The sequence below is a fragment of the Erpetoichthys calabaricus genome, chromosome 3 (assembly GCF_900747795.2).
Source record: "Erpetoichthys calabaricus chromosome 3, fErpCal1.3, whole genome shotgun sequence".
Taxonomy (NCBI): Eukaryota; Metazoa; Chordata; class Cladistia; order Polypteriformes; family Polypteridae; genus Erpetoichthys; species Erpetoichthys calabaricus.
This window is the reverse complement of record NC_041396.2, coordinates 66,453,920-66,473,269: the sequence shown is the minus strand read 5'-3', so window position 1 is coordinate 66,473,269 and position 19,350 is coordinate 66,453,920. Positions and strand designations below refer to the sequence as shown.

The 19,350-nt window shown below is 40.1% G+C and overlaps 1 non-coding gene across 1 annotated transcript; it reads left to right on the top strand.

Moving 5' to 3' along the window:
* The first annotated feature begins 4,426 nt into the window (after nt 1–4,426).
* trnal-aag (transfer RNA leucine (anticodon AAG)) lies at nt 4,427–4,508 on the top strand. Its single transcript has one exon. It is a non-coding gene; the product is annotated as a tRNA-Leu (tRNA).
* Nucleotides 4,509–19,350: the final 14,842 nt, after the last annotated feature.

The window sequence follows — 19,350 nt, the reverse complement described above, 5'->3', positions numbered from 1 at the left end:
CCAGTGCCTGTCTCACCTCTTCCCTAAACTCAACCTTGCAGTCTTCCTTTTTCAACTTCCACCATTTGATCCTTGGCTCTGCCCTCACTCTCTTCCTCTTCTTGATCTCCAACGTCATCCTACAGACCACCATCCTGTGCTGCTTAACTACACTTTCTCCTGCCACCACTTTGCAGTCATCAATCTCCTTCAGATCAACTCTTCTGCATAGGATGTAATCTACCTGTGTGCATCTTCCTCCGCTCTTGTACGTAACCCTATGTTCCTCCCTCTTCTTAAAATACGTATTCACCACAGCCATGTCCATCCTTTTGGCAAAATCCACTATCCTCTGACCTTCTTCATTCCTCTCATTGATACCATACCATCCCATCACCTCCTCGTCTTCACTGTGTCCAATCACCACTTTCTGTCCCTTGGGTACACTGTTCATCACTTCATCCAACTCACTCCAAAAATCTTCTTTCTCACCCATTGTACACCCAACTTGCTGTGCATATGCACTAACAACATTCATCATCACACCTCCAATTTCCAGCTTCATAATCATTACTCTGCCTGACACTCTTTCCACCTCCAAAACACTCTTGACATATACTGTTCCTTCAGAATAACTTCTACCCCATTTCTCCTCCCATCCACACCATGATAGAACAATTTGAATCGACCTCCAATCCACCTGGCCTTACTCCCCTTCCATTTAGTCTCTTGCACGCACAATATATCAACCTTCCTTCTCTCCATCATATCTGCTAACTATCTCCCCTTACCAGTCGTACTGCCAACATTCAAAGTTCCTACCCTCAGTTCCACTCTCTTTACTTTCCTCCTCTCCTCCTGCCTCCGGACACGTCTCCCCCCTCTTCTCCTCCTTCTTCTTCTTCAGCCAACAGTAGCCCAATTTCCGCCAGCACCCTGTTGGCTAACAGTACTGGTGTTGGTTGTTGTTAACCCGGAGCTCGACCGATCCGGTATGGAAATTTGTATTGTTGTCTGCATATTGATTTGGCAAAATTTTACACTGGATGCCCTTCCTGAGATCTAACCTACTCAAAACACCTTGTATTGACAGTGGGAAACCACTTCAACTACTAATGTGTAGCATCCACCTGGATGATGCGAGGGCAGCCATTCATGTGCCAGTAACCTCATCACACATTAGTGGTGATCGAGTGAGAGAGATAGTTGATAGTTAGCTGATAAGAAACAAGGATGATTAGGGAACATAATGAACAGACCATGCTGGATAATTTAGCCAGAAAAATACCATACTCTTTTCAAAAGATGTCCAGGGATCTTTAATGACCACAGAGAGTCAGGACCTCAGTTTTACATCTAATTTGAAGGATGGCACCAGATTTTACAATATGGTGTTCCTGTCACTGAATTGGGCATTGGGATCCACACACAGACCACAGGGTAATGGCCTCACCAACATCTCTTCCAGCAGCAACTCATCCAAATCTCCCATCCAAGTACTGGCTGGCAACCAAACCTGTTTAGTGTCAAGTGAATTACCTGTTCTGAAGTGAAAAAATATAACATAAGGCCATGTACACAATTTTACTGCCACGTGTTGTACACACCACAGGTTCAATAAGTTGTTTTAGGTCCTACATAAAGAAAGTGGTAAGATTTGAACCTTTAGTCTCATCAAGGAATATTTTTGGCAGCAGGACTGCATTTCCTGTCAGGAAAGTTCAGTTTATAAGAAATGAAATTGCTAGTAACTACCTGTTAGTCATTTCTGATTATTGGACAGGCCACACATTTCGCTAAATTGGTGCTTTTTTTTGCTAAAAGCTTACTGAAATCTTTCATCCATCCAACTGAGAAGTGCTGTGAGACACTTCTGTGAATGAATTTACAAGTTTGCCAGCTGGTGACAGGTTAAGCTGTTCGGGAAAAAACTTCCCTCCGCTCACCACCTAGCAGTTACAAGTGTAAGCATGCAGACTGTGTCCTCTAGCAAATCCACAAAATTGTGTTCCTTCCAAAAACGTCTTCAGTTTATTTTAAAAGAGAATGCTAACAGAGAAAAAAAAGATACAGAAGTAAACACAGTGGCCAGTATGGAGATGCTGCTAGACTATATATTTTATTTTGTCATAAAATGGGACCCACTAGAAGAGTGCTATTAGATCAGAGAAATGTTTTTCTAGTTTTTATATAAAGAAAAAAACCCAACAATTTTCTTATCTGCTTTATCCATTTAGGGTTTATTGTGGTGTCAGTTTACACAGACATACACGGTCAATCATACTGTAGGAATTCAGTGTCATCAGTTAGCTCGGAATGCATGTCTTTGGGGTGTGGGTTGATAATGGGGTGCTCAGAGAATATCGATGCAGAATGTGCAAAGTAAATTAGAGTGAGACTAGACTCAAAACTGGTTCTCGGGCTGTGTAGCTGGGAGGCAGCAGCTTCATCTACTGCTTTCCCATCTTGAAATTTGTACTGCCTCTGAGTTTAAGAGTACCATAAGTATTGTTGTCTTTGATTTAGAAAAGGATCACTCTTACATTCATTTTGCAAGCCTACTTATTTGGGTTAATTTTGGGCTCAAGTTTATGCTGGTAGAACTCACTACAAGCAGGAACTATGGATGGGATTCCAGTTCATTATGAGAATGCTTACTCATACAGTACAAATTAATCTAACACACACACACACACACACGCGCACACACACACACACACACACACACATCGTTGGGATATGGGGGAAAAATATGTACCCAAGCAATTAAAGTGTGCAAACCTTATACAAGTAATGTCCACACTGGAAACTGATCCTAGATCTCTGAAGATGTAGTTTAAAAAAGCTAAATCTGTAGGCGATGCAGAGAGAGATGTATTGCCACAGACATATTGACAGCTTTGGTTGCATTACTTATTAAAACTGCCCATAGAGATGTGTCCGTGCTAATTCTATGGAAAAGCAATCATTAGGCATGATCTTCACAGAGAAGTTCGAGGTAAATCAAGTCAATTATACTCTATGTGTTACCTTTGGAGGTCACAAGGCAAGCCCAGTGACCTAGCCCAGCAAAAACCAATAACACAGGCATGCAGATTGCATGGTTGAAAAGTCAGAGAAGGAAGCTGACCAGCATGTGATATCCTAAGGAGCTGTTAACTGTTAACTGAAATTAAAAATGTGGCACTCATGCAGAAGCTCCCATGTAAGAAAGACCCCATTACTCTGTGCACTATCAAAAATATAGTGAATTTAATATCCATTTGCATAGTTGTAAACATTGTGTTGGGTTTTGTGTGCCCCATTCCACTTTTCGTAAGTATTTGGCAATATATTTCCATGTAGGTGCTAAATACTTCACTGCAGCGTAAAATGCACTGAATAAATAAGAAATGACTTATTATATTTTAACATTGATGGTACCAAGGAAAATATACCATACCATATATAAGTGTTTTCTAGTTATATGCATTATGAAGTTACAACCAGACTTAAGTTTATAATTTTAAGTTATACCATTTTCTTTACAAGCACTATATTGATTGTTATTACTGTCTGCATTGGAATTTATTAATTGATCTTTGCTTATTGTCACAGTCTTCGAATGGAAAACACAGACTGGAATAATGACTGGATGGATGGATGTACTATTAATGTTCAATTTTCAATGTTTCCAAAAGAAAAAAAAAAAACTCTCAATGGGTTATGGAAACAAGCAGTGATCTTAGCAAAAGACGTTCGACATAGCTCAATCAATTGACAGCAATTGATTCTGTATGAATATACCACAGACAGAACTTCATGTATGATATGTTTTTATCCCATGTGTCCAGAAGTAGTAGAGACCACTGTAGGAAATTTGTATAATGTGAGAAGAAGAATTGTTTGATTGATGTTAATCAATCAGTTAATCAATTTTCTGTTTTGCATTTAATAAAACATTTAATAAAAAATTAGTAAGATGCCCACCCAGGAACACCTTTCATAAAAATCACCGGAAATATGAATGGATCTGTACAATTCATAAACTAAGTCTACATTAAATAACTTTCATTTTCTTTGTTGTGGTCCAGACATGGTCATAGTCCATTTTTGAACAAATAACTCAAACATGCCTGTAGTAGGTAGTTTGGGAGCATCCGCTGATAGCTCGTGGCCGCACCCACCACACAACAAACCACCTGGATTGGGACCTGAGTGAAGCACGTGACCCGTCAGCACCACACTAGAAAAGTGTATGTTTTTTTTACGGTGACTGGAGTGCCAATCCCACCACCAACCCCCATTTTTTCACTGTAAATTGGAGGACCTGCTTGCAGGGCTTGATTCAGAGTAACATCATACCCAGGATGAAGCAATTGCAGGTTAAGGGCCTTGCTCAAGGGCCAAACAGATTAGAGTCACTCACTGCAATAAAACAAATAATATAATTTATTCATAATACTGTGGTAGTGTGGCCGAGCGGTCTAAGGCGCTGGATTAAGGCTCCAGTCTCTCAGGAGGCGTGGGTTCGAATCCCACCACTGCCATCTTTGCAGATAACTTTCGTATAAGGATAATAGAAGATGGACATATGCAAGTATATTATGTATATATACAGTGGATATATAAACAAAAGGCAATGACATACAACATAAAACATAAATTTACACTAGCTTAGTTGAACTATTTCTCTCCTATAGAAAAAAGCACATAACTTATGAATTCTGATTGTTCAGTGTGTAGTCAAAGTGGATATGTTCTTTAGCTAGTTATAAAGATTCTAGTGCCAACACCATGAAGGAGGCATTCATTTTCTCACAGCTAGTCTTTAGTGGTTTACTCTTCCTCATGCAGTTTGTGTTTGTGTGAGATGCCACTTTGATCTTCCTACTAGATATAGAGAGATAGACCTATAACAGCTAAAAACTAATCCTTCACAAAGGTTATTACTTTCCAGTTAAAGTGATACCAATACCATAATAAATCAGCTTGATTTTTCCTAACTACTAAGTTGCAATAATTAGTTCTGTGAATCAGAGTTGGTTTGATGTAGCTGATGCTTTGTTCCTTGTCAGTAAGCATTCTCCGGCTCCGGCTTTTCTTTCTTTTGTCCAGAAGCTCTTCTTCGTCTTGGTTGCACCTTCTGGTTGCAAGCTGTACTGCAGTTTTCTGTTCACGGTTTTACACACAATGGCCTCTTTTGACTAACATTACGTTTATGTCTCCAGGGCAGTTGGTGATCAGTCAACCCCACCACCACCACCACCACCTTTAACAAAACAAACGCATGACTTTTATGCTGTTCTCTCTCTGTTGCTTGTGTACTTGCTATTCCTTAGCAAGGTTTGAGCTTGTGACCCACTCGTCCGACTGTAATTCAAAGTCTTCCACTCTTCCAGTCCAGCACCAGATTGCCTTTCATAGTGAAAGAGATCACTCCAGCCTGTGTTGCTGCCACATCCTAGGTGATGGAATTCCTGCTATAAAGAACAGAAATTCTAGCCAAGTTGAGAGTGGTGAGTGTAAAGAGAGAGCACAGATCTAGAGATAGCAAAGTTTTTTAAAGGAAGAAGCAGTCGTTTTGCCATTGATCTCTTGGGTGCACATAAGCCCAACATTTTTGGTTGACAATTGGTGCAAAGTTTTGTCCATCGATGTTGGCCATTATTGAGTTATGGCCCTTTGTTTGCTAAGCAAGTTTTAGATGGTGCGTTTTATCTGAGTGTCACTTTGTCTGTGATTGATCATTTCATCAGATAATGCCAGTCTGCCCTATACAGCCATTTGGCTTCCTAAGCATTTTAAGTAAGTGATTAGGTTCTTAATTTATAATACTTAAATAAGTCAAGTCAAGTGGCTTTATTGTCAAACCATCAATACTCAGTATTGCAGCATACAGTGGTGTGAAATAATGTTTCCCAGGACTGCAGTGCAACATATACATAAACACAAGATAAGTGAAAGTCGAATAAGGAGCTATACTATCCATCCATCCATTTTCCAACCCGCTGAATCTGTGCACAGGGTTACGGGGGTCTGCTGGAGCCAATCCCAGCCAACACAGGGCACAAGGCAGGAACCAATCCTGGGCAGGGTGCCAACCCACCGCAGGACACACACAAACACACCCACACACCAAGCACACACTAGGGCCAATTTAGAATCGCCAATCCACCTAACCTGCATGTCTTTGGACTGTGGGAGGAAACCGGAGCGCCCGGAGGAAACCCACGCAGACACGAGGGGAACATGCAAACTCCACACAGGGAGGACCCGGGAAGCGAACCCGGGTCCCCAGGTCTCCCAACTGCGAGGCAGCAGCACTACCCACTGTGCCACAGTACCACCCAGAGCTATACTAAAACATGCTATAAATTACTAAATGAATAAATAATAGTTAAATGAATAGATATTAATACATTAAAGTTGATAGTGATAAATACATGTAAGGGTATGATAACATCTAATACTAAAGACAACAGTAGTAACAGATGCACTGTATATAAATAAACTGCTAGGAGCAGATCTGATAGGAGGGGGATGGCACAAAGTTCAGAGCCCAGACAGCCAAGGGGTAGAAGCTGTTACACAACCTGGCAGAATTGGTTTGGATGCTACAGTACCTTCTGCAATATGGAATTGGGACAAAGAGACCAAGGAAAGAAGGGAATAGTTCTTTACAAGTCCGAAGACTTTGCAGATAAAGATAAAGGTGTCTTTAATGGAGAGTAGAGAGGTCCCAACGATTGTTTCTGCTGTGTGTATTATCCGTTGTAGGTCCATGCGATCAGAGACGCAACAATTCCCAAACCAGATGGTGTTACAGCTGTTGAGAACACTCTCAATGGTGCCCCTGTAGAATGTTGTGAAAATAGGGTAGGTTGGCTTGCCTTCTTCAGCTGCCAAATGAAGTGTGTCATTTCAATTCCAGGTGACCAATTCTACCTCAGAGCCCTCAATGTGCAGTGCATTTTGGACAGCATAAGCCTTTCTGAAGCCAGGAATTATTTCTTTCATCTTGTCCACATTAAGACACAGATTGTTGCATCTGCACCGGGTCATTTGTCTTCATATCTCCATTCTGTAAGCTGACTAGGGCCAAGGCTCACATAGCCGTTCCAACTAAAGGACTATGAAATAAACTTTTGCTTTGTCATGGACTCAACAGGCCTTCATAGGGTTAAGGGAATGCCCCATGTTAAGAGACAAAAATATATGTTTAAATTATGTCATGATTTATTTGGATTTACCTGAAGTATACATACTGTTTGAGTATACTTAAGAAGTGTAAAGAAAAACATATCTGCATAATGTAGAGTCGAACCAGCTACTGTATACCTGGGCAACCTTTTTAATAATAATTATGTTGTGGCAGAAAAAAAGCTTTCTTAAAACATTACAAGACCAGGCGCATTTCAGCTTATGTATAGTACAGTAAATACAGTTGTGCAACATTTTCAGTGGTGCCACAAGACATTGGAAAAAGTGAAAGCAAATGCTTTATGTTGGAAAAAAATCGAGAAAATCTAAAGAGACAAATTATTGAACAGATTTCTATTTATCTAAAAAGAAATTGGAAACCATTCTTATTATATGCTTTTGCCAAAGCCCATCTTGTTTTAATTAGCAGATGTATATTTTAACATTTAAATGGAAATTTAAATAAGTAGTCTGAGGTCTGTTAAAGAACTGCATATTTCCTTCTATTTTTTCCCTTTATTTGGTTGTATTACTAACTTTTCTGGATTGACTTTATCTTCCCATGTTTATCCAAACCTTTTTTCTATTTTGTTATACTTGTATTTTCGATATTTGTCTTTGTTTTTCACTCTTTCTAATCACATGAACAATACTTCACCCAGGTTTGTCTATCAATTCATGGGGATACATTTCAGCCATTTCTATAATTGTATCCACAAATGCAGTTTTCTGTTTTTCTCATCTTTTGCTTCTTGGCTCTTACAGTGCTTTTTTTTCTTACAGTGCTTTCTGAAGCAAGTCTTATTTTTTGTGGTCTGCTTTAGTTTCAACTTGACTGTAGAGAATTTCCATGATCAGTCCAAGTATGACCTGCTCTAAAACTGACTGGTACGTACATGGGTCATGAAGTAACCTCCAGCATCTGAATTCAATGGCATTGACCTTCTTTCACACTGCTTAAGTGACTTAAGTGACCAGGCTCCATAAGCATCTGTTTCTACAAGGAAGAATTGCACTACTGCTTTGACCAATTAGAAAATTTTGTTAGTGCAACATCACTTTACTACAGCTATGTTATATGGGTTGGAGACGGTGGCACTGACCAGAAAGCAGGAGAGAGAGCTGGAGGTGGCAGAGTTAAAAATGTTAAGATTTGCACTGGGTGTGACGAGGATGGATAGGATTAGAAATGTGGACATTAGAGGGTCAGCTCAAGTTGGAAGGTTGAGAGGCGAGATTGCGTTGGTTTGGACATGTGCAGAGGAGAGATGCTGAGTATATTGGGAGAAGGATGCTAAGGATAGAGCTGCCGGGGAAGAGGAAAAGAGGAAGGACTAAGAGGTGTATGTATGTGGTGAGAGAGGACATGAAGGTAATGGGTGTAACAGAGCAAGATGGAGAAAACAGGGCGATATGGAAGAAGATGATCTGCTGTGGCAACCCCTAATGGGAGCAGCCAAAAGAAGAAGAAGATTGATGTAGATCATGGGAGGTTTGTCATTTTTGTGCATATCAGCAGGACTGCATTTAATCTTGTTCCATTAACTCATTCACCCATTTCAGACTTTCTTACCTGTGATTTTCTTCTATTATTCTTTTTTTTATAGGGGATGAATACATCAGCAGATGGGATGAACCTCTTTTCTGTTCTATCCAAATAAAATTGTCATTTGTGTGGGGAATTATCCTTTTCTGAATGCTACTGATCCAAAGATCCATGCCACTGATCCATTGTATATTTTCAAATTGTTAAAAATACAAATATATATATATATATATTGTGAAGCCACCAGGGCACATACAGCCACCCTGATCCAGACACACGCAGGCAGGACACAGGTTCAAACTCAACACCCAGTTTATTTACAGTTTTAAACTGTGCACAGATCAGCAACACCACAACACACAGTTCAGTCCCTTCCTTGCTGCCAGTCCATCCACCCCCACGCCTCCTCAGGCTTTGTCTTCTTCCTCCCAACTCTGACCATTCAATGGAGTGAGGCGGCTCCTCTGGCGGCCCCCACAAAACCCAACAGGGCTTCACTAAACTCCAGTTCCCAACATGCCCTGCGGGAATCCATGGTGCCACAGCTGCCCAGGAGGGCTGCCCTCTAGTGTCCCAGGGGAGGTATTGCCTCATCAATCCCCTCTCCCCTGGTCCCTCCACTCCATTGGTGTCCCGGCCAGGTAGTGGCTGTGGCCACTCATCACTATATATATATATGGTCACAGTAAGGAGACCAGGGTTCACATCCTGGGTCCTCCATTCATGGAGTTTGCATGTTCTCCCCATGTCTGTGTTTGGTTTCCTCCAAGTGCTGCGGTTTCCTCCCACAGTCCAAAGACATTCAGGTTAGGTGAATTTGTGCTCCTAAATTGGCCGTAGTGTGTGGTTGGGGTGTGTGTGTGTATGTTAGAAAATTACTAACTGACTATATATATATTAGCATGAATATATCGCTCCTGCTGGGTGGCACGGTGGCGCAGTGGGTAGCGCTGCTGCCTCGCAGTTGGGAGATCTGGGGACCTGGGTTCGCTTCCCAGGTCCTCCCTGCGTGGAGTTTGCATGTTCTCCCCGTGTCTGCGTGGGTTTCCTCCGGGCGCTCCGGTTTCCTCCCACGGTCCAAAGACATGCAGGTTAGGTGGATTGGCGATTCTAAAAATTGGCCCTAGTGTGTGGGTGTGTTTGTGTGTGTCCTGCGGTGGGTTGGCACCCTGCCCAGAATTGGTTCCCTGCCTTGTGCCCTGTGTTGGCTGGGATTGGCTCCAGCAGACCCCCGTGACCCTGTGTTCGGATTCAGCGGGTTGGAAAATGGATGGATGGATGGATATCGCTCCTGCAAGCGAACTATGATATCTTAGTGTGATGAGAGAAGTCACAAAATCAAACAGAATGTTCAAGCAAATTATAGAAAAAAAAACTGATCTAAATCCGTTAAGTAGTTCTCTCATTCACTAGCTAAGTGGAGGTAAGGAACGCCTTGAGGCTGGCACATGAGTGAGGAGGGCCTCGGCCTGCTGCGTGTCTCTCGAATTTGCGCTAATAAATCAGTACCACAAGCAAACTATGATTCTTAGCGCAATGAGATAATTCACAAAATCAACCAGAATGTTCAAGCAAATTATAGAAAAAACCTGATCTAAATCCGTTAAGTAGCTCTCATGTGAAAAGCGGACAGATGTACTGATAGACAGACAGACACACGTTAGATTTTATATAGAGAGAGAGATACTGTATATATACACAAGAATAATGAAGAGCTGACTGGCTGATTGACTCATTCATCAACAAAAATACTATTTCTCCTTCAGTTAAAGAGCTGAAATTTGGCAGGATGTTACATCTAGGGCACTAGGTATCGGCTAAGAAAGGTCATGTTGACATATCAGTTATTTAGGGCTAATACTGCAATAGCAAAAACTAAATACCCCAAAATCTTAAAAATGCTTTGGAAAATTTGATTGAAATTTGGAGACATTATGACATTATGTTCAGCCTCTAAACGTTAATGCTGTATGTAATAAGTTAAAGAAAATCATCATTCAGTGTATATTGCTTTTGATCTAAACCCTCCAACTCATTGTAATGGTGCAAGATTACAGATGTAAGCTTTACATCCAAATCTGACTGAAGCGACCATTTTTTTAAGACCTGCTACAGGCTGAAATCATATATATATATATATATATATATATATATATATATATATATATATATATATATATATATATATATATATATATATATATATATATATATGCAAAATCCCCATTATACCTACTAATTAACCTGTTTGAATTCAAAGGAATACAGTTTCCTTTAAAATTGTGTTTTGCAATGATCATCAACAGAAGTTAAGTCACAAGGAAAGGCAAGATAAATGGCAGGAATATTTACTCATGTGCAATTGGGTGTAGCATGTTCAAGAGCAAGGAGCTCCAGTGAACTAATAATATAATCCCCATGGGGGAAAAACACACAAATATAGTATACAGAAAAGTACTCAGTTACCTACACAATACTTCTGATACATCTGATTAACCTCATTCATTATAACCAACATTCATTTTCTTCATTGGTTTTCCGGGTCAAGCCAAGGAAACACAGCTAGTACTCTACATTGCACATTGTCTCTAAATGTATGTTTCAGCATTATGTTTTTGCTACATCTGTTATTTATATTATATACAATTATTTTATACTGCACTGGGCTTATAGGTTGAAGTCAACTTAATAGTAAGAAATTTCTTAATCAAAATGTTTTCTAATCTTCTTCACTTCCACTTACTGTATAATTGTAGCATTCTATTTCTTTTGATTTAGTCGTGATATGTTAATCACAGAGTCATTTTATTTATGCAGCCTGACTCAATTTAAATCCCTGTTTGTTGTTCCGTTTTCCATTCACCTTCCATTCTTATTAGTAAATGTTTTATATTTTTGTTTACTTTTACTATGCAACCTTCTGTGAACCACCTCAGGGTGCTCCAGTCGCTGCCAACCTGACACAGACAGACGCTAGGCACAAGTGCAGTCGCCCCCACCCCGACACAGACAGACACTAGGCACAAGTGCAGTACCAAACGTTTTACAGCATTTACAATTGGAGAAGCACCTTTCCCTCTCTTTCCACAGCAGCACAGTATAAAGCACCAATATACAGTTCCTCAGCACTTTCTTTCCTTCTCTTCCTCATTCCACCTCCACTCCTCCATGGACAAGCTTCATCCCTCTTCCTCCTGACTCTTGCTCCCTGAGTGAAGTGAGGCGACTCCCTTTATGCTGCACCTAAGAGGTGTGGTGGAAAGTAGGCCACTGCAGCTCCCCATGGTAGCCTCCACGGAACCCATCAGGGCTGCAATTAACTCCAACTCCTAGTGTACCCTGCAGGAATCCATGGAGTCACAGCAACCTCGGCGAGGGTGGGGTGGGGGGATGTCCTCTAGCACTCCGGGGGAGGAAGTGTCCTGTGCACATCTGCTCCCCTGGTCCTTCCTGTATATATCAGCCTCTCGGCCAGGAAAGAACCACAGCCATCTGTCACACTTCTTAGAATCTCCCCTGTACACTAAATATGACAGAAAAGTTGACCGAAGAAATTCATTATATTATGTACACATGACAATAAACCTGACTAGACTTGTCTCCAAGTGAAGTGCTGGAGTTCGTTATTTTGAAACAGTAATTGCTACAGAAGAGAAGTTACCATTATGCCCAATTTCAATACATGTATAGGCACTAGCATGCAGTAGATTTAGCCTCTGGGTTCTTTGTGTTTTTTCTGTTGTCTGCATACTATGTATATCTTTATAGGAATAATCATGACTAAATGTTTACTGGCTTCTATTTGGAAATTCCCAGAGAAAGCAGCAATCATACTACTGACTTTATTCCTGTTAACATCCCTCTTGACAATTAGAATTAGCAAGTCCACTTCAATAGCAATTTGTTATGGAGAGAAATAAACATTTACAAAAGTGAATCAAGACATCAAGAGAACCCAGATGACACAAATATAGTATGAAGTCAAGTGGCAACAATTATGTGAACCTTAGATCAATAACCTACCTTATTATGTTCTCCTTCTTCTTTTTCTTTTTCTTCTACTATCTACTTATTTATTATCATCTTTGTAACAAAGCCTTAGCATCATCATGAGTGTTATTTTGCAGATCAGGGTGTTATAAAATCATGACATGACTTATTCTCAAATGTGAATTCCTACTCCTTGCTGGGAGTAGGTGTAGAACACTTCATAACAACTTTTTTGTACAAGTAAGTTTTATTTACACATTACAAAACACAGTCCACAACAATTCCGTTACACCATTGTATAAAAACAGTTTTGTTAAGGAAGTCATGTTAAGGTACAGTCATTTTCCTATTTTCATCTCTAAACCGAAGACTGTCATCGTTCCAAAACATTGGACCAAACATCCATACTACACACTTATATTTCAGATTTAAAATCAGTTCCCATTAAAATCCTATTTCCCTTTTTCTGAATATCCACAAGCCTTTCCATGTCTGCTTACCTGCTGCCATGCCCCACTTCTCAATAACTCAATTAATTATCCTTTCTAGCACCTTTTCAAAAATCTTTTTTATTCGCAGCACACATCTCTGGTCACAGACCTCTTTCTCAGGATACACTTGGCATCCAATATGCATTTCTTTGCCATCAAAAAGGCTTCCCTTGAACCTGTGCAATTTCCAGCTTTCAAAATTAAACCATATGATAAAATAATTTTTACCATTTTCAATAATCCTTCCACATTTGCCGACAGTTCCATTTGTCCAGCTGCACTCCTAAAACACGTGTTTAATTGTCTCCACCTGGGCACAGTCTTGTCTTGAACACGTCCTTGTCTCTGCCAAACCTTGTCTATACCACCTCTCCTTCATACATAATCTTCCCCACACCATCATCTAGTTCAAGTCCTTTATAATATTTTCCAGCTCCTTTGACTGTACCACTGTCCATAACCCCACTTCAGACTTTCATGTCAAACTCTGCCCCTCCTCCATTGTATGCCTGACAGCCTTATATTTGTACAAGTCTTTCTGTATGCAGCACAAAGCAACATCTGCAAATTCCCTGTACTTCATTTTCAATTTTTCTGCATATTTATAGCCTCCAGGACTCTCCTCTGCCTTTGGTGTCAAATTTGACCACACTGTCAGGCACCTCATTACTGATGTGAAACACAAAGCCACAAAATATTGAAATTTGTGTACAAAGGCCCAATGCAAAGCCTTGCACAAAGATATGTAAAAAACACAGTCTGTCTTCAGTTGAATGCATGGGATACCTCTACCTCTATTTTCCACTCGTCGTTCCATATGAAATCTTCTTATCCTCTCAAACCTGCATCCCCACACAAAACGACAAACCATTGATTTAACATTAACCCCCAAATCACAAGGCAACGGAAAAACCATCCCCAAATACATACATGAAGACAGTTCCTCGGTTTTCACTACTAAGGCCTTACCCACAAAATCAAAGTTCCTCATTTCCACAAATTCAGTCTACCTTCTATCATTCCAATTTTGTCTTCACAGTTTCTCTTGCCACTTCCTGTCCAATAAAAAATAACTCCTACAATCTTTATAAAAGTTTTCATGTCCTACTCTGGGTAGGACAAATTCTCATTCTGGTCAAACTCATAGTGTAGTTCCTATGAGTAATTCTGAGACGCTTGATAAATATGGACACTGATCTTTCCACAGAACTAAAGGTTCATTTTGAACGTTGCCTTCTGAGAACTGATTATTTTTTTGTGTTTTCAATATTTTTTTGTTTCTTCAGCACAGCAACATTTCAGTTTGCTTTTTAGTAGGTATTTTATAGCAGGCAGGTAATTAAGTCTGTGTGGATGAAATAAACCTTGGTGAACTTCCTATAAGCATACCTTGCTAGACACTCACAAGAGTTCTTCACAACCTGACTTTTGTTATGTCTCCATATTTAATCAAGAAGGCTTATCAGCATGGTAGTGCCTACAACAAATAATTTGTATATCTGCAGAATACTGACATGCCCATTGTCATAGTGAAATATTCAGAGGGAGCACAGCATGTCAACACCGTTGAACAAGGTGACATATTTAACGGAACTCAAGGAATGTTTGGATCACAATACTATTGATTGAAATCCTATGCCAGCAAGATAATGCTGAAGATTATAAATACATGAAATGGAAAAAATCATAATACTCAGGAGGAGAATAACACACTTATGATACTGTTGAAATCTGCTGAATAGCAAGGGAAACCAAATAATATAAAAATGTTCTATTTCAAAGGTTAGATAGGACCAAGCTATTTGTTCTAATCACAGAAAAGTATTGAACACATTAAAGACATTAATATTCCGGTTGATTTGATCTGTAAGCTGAATAACGAGTATAATAACTAAGAAGCAACAATCAGAAGTAAATTCAATGAAAGAGAATAGCACAAAATTAGAAATTAGGTCTGTCAGTGCCGCATTCTTTAGGCATGGCTATTCAGCATTCCCTGTAATTTACTCTTTTCATTCATTGTTTGATTCTTTTTACACTGCAATATTATTCTTCCTCTAACTCATTTGTAAAGCACAATGAGGTAGTGCTTAGTATTAGAGGTGCTATATAAAGTGATGACTGCAGAAGCATACAATGAATGGATATACAAGCTACAGCATATGATGGTATTTAATCAGAGTAAATTGGTGGCTCAATAATTAGTGCTGGTGCAGCACAGCTACTGAGACCCCAATCTGTTTCTCAATCTGATTCCGGTCTGTGCAAGATTTCCACTGGTACTCCACTTTTTCTATCACACACTAAACATTTGGGCTAATTGTCTGCTCTGCAACAGCCTGTTGTGACAGCGTAAGTGAGAGTGGAGGTGAGTATAATTGTGCCCTGCACATCATGTCCAGAAGGTTATTTTTGCCTTGTTTCTGATACTATCGCCGGCATTGTAAAGGAAAAATGGAAATGGATGGATATGAATTTATTAAATAAAGGCAATTGCACAAATAGTGGTAATTTTATGGGAGGGTGATTCGTGGAAAAGAAACAGTAACCATTTATTGATATTCTAATTCCTTTATCCGGTTCAGGGATGTAGGGATAGAAACTGAACTTGGCAGAACTGTGTGCAAGGTGGGAGCTCAGCTTGTACTGGGTGCCAGTCTATCACAGGTCATCCTCACACACACACGCCCAGCATTACGACCACAGGGTCAATTTAGAGTCACCAGTTAGCCTTACAGGCTGTGACCTAAAAATACTACTGCTGAAAAACGAGCGTCTGCCTTGATTTGTCCCAGAGGCCTTACAAAGGCATTCTTCACTTGTTTTGGTGAAATCAGATTAGGCAAACCATCTGAGACCGGCCTGTGAGCTGCCGCTCATAAGGGGTCATTAGGGCTCATACAAGTCTGTTTTCTATATGAGGAGGCATCACCCACTCACATCTCCCACACCAGCCAGGGTGAATGAATCAATTAATTGTGAGTACATGCATTGCTACTGAGTCTTTAGAGGGACCCACTATGAGCAGTGCTAATAAAATGATCCTATTGTTAAATTAACTACATGGAAAATGTCAGGTTCTGCAGACCATTGTGAAGCACTTATAAAACACTCATTCCACCATTGGTAATGTGCAGCTCATTACTATATGCAGCTACAAACAATCCATCTTTATTAAAGCCTTAATAATATTGGTTTGAAGCAATCCAGAGTGGTCTCTTTATATCTCTGAAACTGTTCAAACTGTAGCTCTGCACTTTCACGGAGGTTCTTAAACTCATTCAGGGTGAGAGACTGTGCAGTTATTTAAGCAGTGCTTACTGTGAAAGCATGGTCATCAGAAAGGCAAAACGCTGTGAATGATGGGATTGTGCTCCTGTGTGTCCCTTCATGTTTCACATCCATTTTCAAACTCATTTACTTCAGTCTGTAAATTGTGGAGGTCAGTTCCAGCTGCATTAGGAGCAAACCAGGGATCTAATCAATGGCTGCTAAGAATATACAGCATTTCACAATAATACTAACTGACAGTTAGGAGAATGAAAAATAAAGCTTTGTATTTAAAATTGACATTGTAGGACTAACTGTGGCCTGTGATGGACTGGCATCCTGTCCAGGGTTCATTACTTCCAGTGCCATTTAAACCTGTAATGGACTAAGTAGGTTCAGGAAATGGATGAATCAATAGGTAGTAAAACCTTTATATACTTTCACCACATTCACTCGCCCTTCCATCCCACTATTCTTAGCCACATCAGAGTAAAGTCATGGGCGCAGTAGCACTAGACGTCAAATAGTTACTCTTACTCAGCTCCAGAAAGTCCATAGCACCTCTTCTACACTCAGGCCCCCAGTTCTCCAATTTTTTAAACTGTTTAACATGTGAGTGACATCTCTGATGTGTTGAAAGGGCTTTGCTTTTTCTCTGCTGTTTAATTTGCCTTAAACACTACAAGGTGTACCATGCTTTGATTGAGTCTCTTATGTGCTGCCATATACCAAATGCCAAGAGACACAGTAAATCTTAAAGCACAGTAAATTTAAAGTGCTCGAAATATATGTTATTAAAATGGGAAAATATTTGCATAATTACGTAAGTTAAAGTAAGTAGACACTTTGAAGGCTATATATATATCTGTAACAAGGAAAATAGCCTTTTATGTACTCCACAGACTATTAGGAGCAAACAGATATGCAATTGTAACTTCCCTCAATTAAAGTTTAGATTCTCATGAAGTATGAGTCTGTGATTTAACAATGACATTTCATAACCCCCTGGATCAGTTTGGCTTTTAAAAGATGATCAGTTTCTCATCTACTCTAAACAGTAGTACAACAGGCTTGGAAAAAATAAGTAACGGTGGATTCTAGGCATGAATTGGCCTAGAGAGCAGGAACATCAGTTGCAGTGCAATGGAAATGCGCATAGCTGGCCACTGAATTTTGTGATATTTAGTCTGAAAGAATGAACTGAGGAAGATGATATTTAGGATTGTAATCCATATTACTAACCGAGAATGGTAAACCGGATGGCATGGACGCAGGTTTACTAACTAAACCGGATGGCATGGACGCAGGTACACGGCGATGGGACCATGAGACGTACTGCGCAAGCGCGTACAGCGCATGTCTCATAAACCGCAATCGAAGTCGTATCCACCGCGAACGAAGGACTCACGGCCCATAAACGAAACAGCTCAACTGACGTGAATGAGTAATGAAGCAACAAGGCGCCCATAGCTAACGACTAACGACACAGCCACACAAAAAAGAGGATTCTGCGCTGCAGCCCGGATTCAAACGGAAGAGGCTACGGCGGCCCCACAGGTCCACAAAGATAGTACGAAGGGCGCAGGCGTCACTGCCATATTGTGAGTGGCACTACAGCGGGGTGAAGTTAGGAGTAATGTGCTGCTTGGGATTGTACAAACCGCTGAACGCTTTACACCGAATTCAAACACAATACAGCTCAACAATACAAACACGAGCCCACCTAGATAAGATCAATGAACGCAGGCGCCTACAACGCGCGACTGAAACTGCGGAAGCAAAGCAGGCACGGGTTCAAAACGAACAAGCTCGACTGACGGATATACAAACACGAGCCCGCCTGGATAAAATCAATGAACGCAGGCACCTACAATGCGTGTCTGAAATGCCGCAAGCAGAGCGGGCACGGCTCCAAGACGAACGAGCTTGACTAATGTATTTCAGGGTACCCAACCCCGGGGGTAGGCAAGTGAAGCGAGCAGGGGGGTAGACTACTAATCACTTTAAATGACAGCAAATTGGATGGCAATATTCAACAGACTTAAAGAGTTTTATGTACAGATAAAGAGGAAATAAAAATATAGAAAAAAGGAAAATGATTTGTACGGCCACTGATAAAACCAAAAATTGTGAAAATGGCAGCAGCAAGTGCCTGCAACAAGTGCTGAAATAAAGAGGATTACAATGTACTATACCACTAATAAACAGATGATATTAGAAATTTCAAGACAATTTCATTATTTTATGTACGTGAAATAACTTACAGTTACAAGCAAATAGTAACATCTATTATACAGTAGGCACATCACTTTATTTTACTTTTTATTTATTAAACAATTTGATATTCCAATATATATGAGGTATAAGAGTTATGCTTACCATTTCCTCTATATTTAGTTCTAGAAAAAAAAAACGTAAAGCCATAATATAAGATTAGATTTAGATTATATAAACTTTATAATATCCTCCAATGCACTTTGGCACAAGGTAGGATTCAGTCTTAGACAGAGCAGAAGTACCTCTCATGGTCCATCATGCACATACCCAGGGGGCTAATCCAGTGAAGCTAACATTCATGTCTTCAGAATGTGGGAGAACAACCAGAATCACCAGAGAAAAAACAAATAACAGGCAGAACCCACACACTCCATGCAGAATGATTGATTTATGAGGAAGCTACAATAAACTACACTCTTAAAAAAAAACGTATGAGAATGGTTCTTCAAAGCAATGCCATAGGGGAACCATTTTTGTATTCCAAAAGTCCCATCCACATGAAGGTTCCAGAAAGAACCTTTATTTATTTAGATCTGTAACAGGCCCTGTAGTATATTGTAAGTCTGAACTTTTGGGGATTCCGTAGTAATAAGGAATTATGGGTATTGGGGAGCT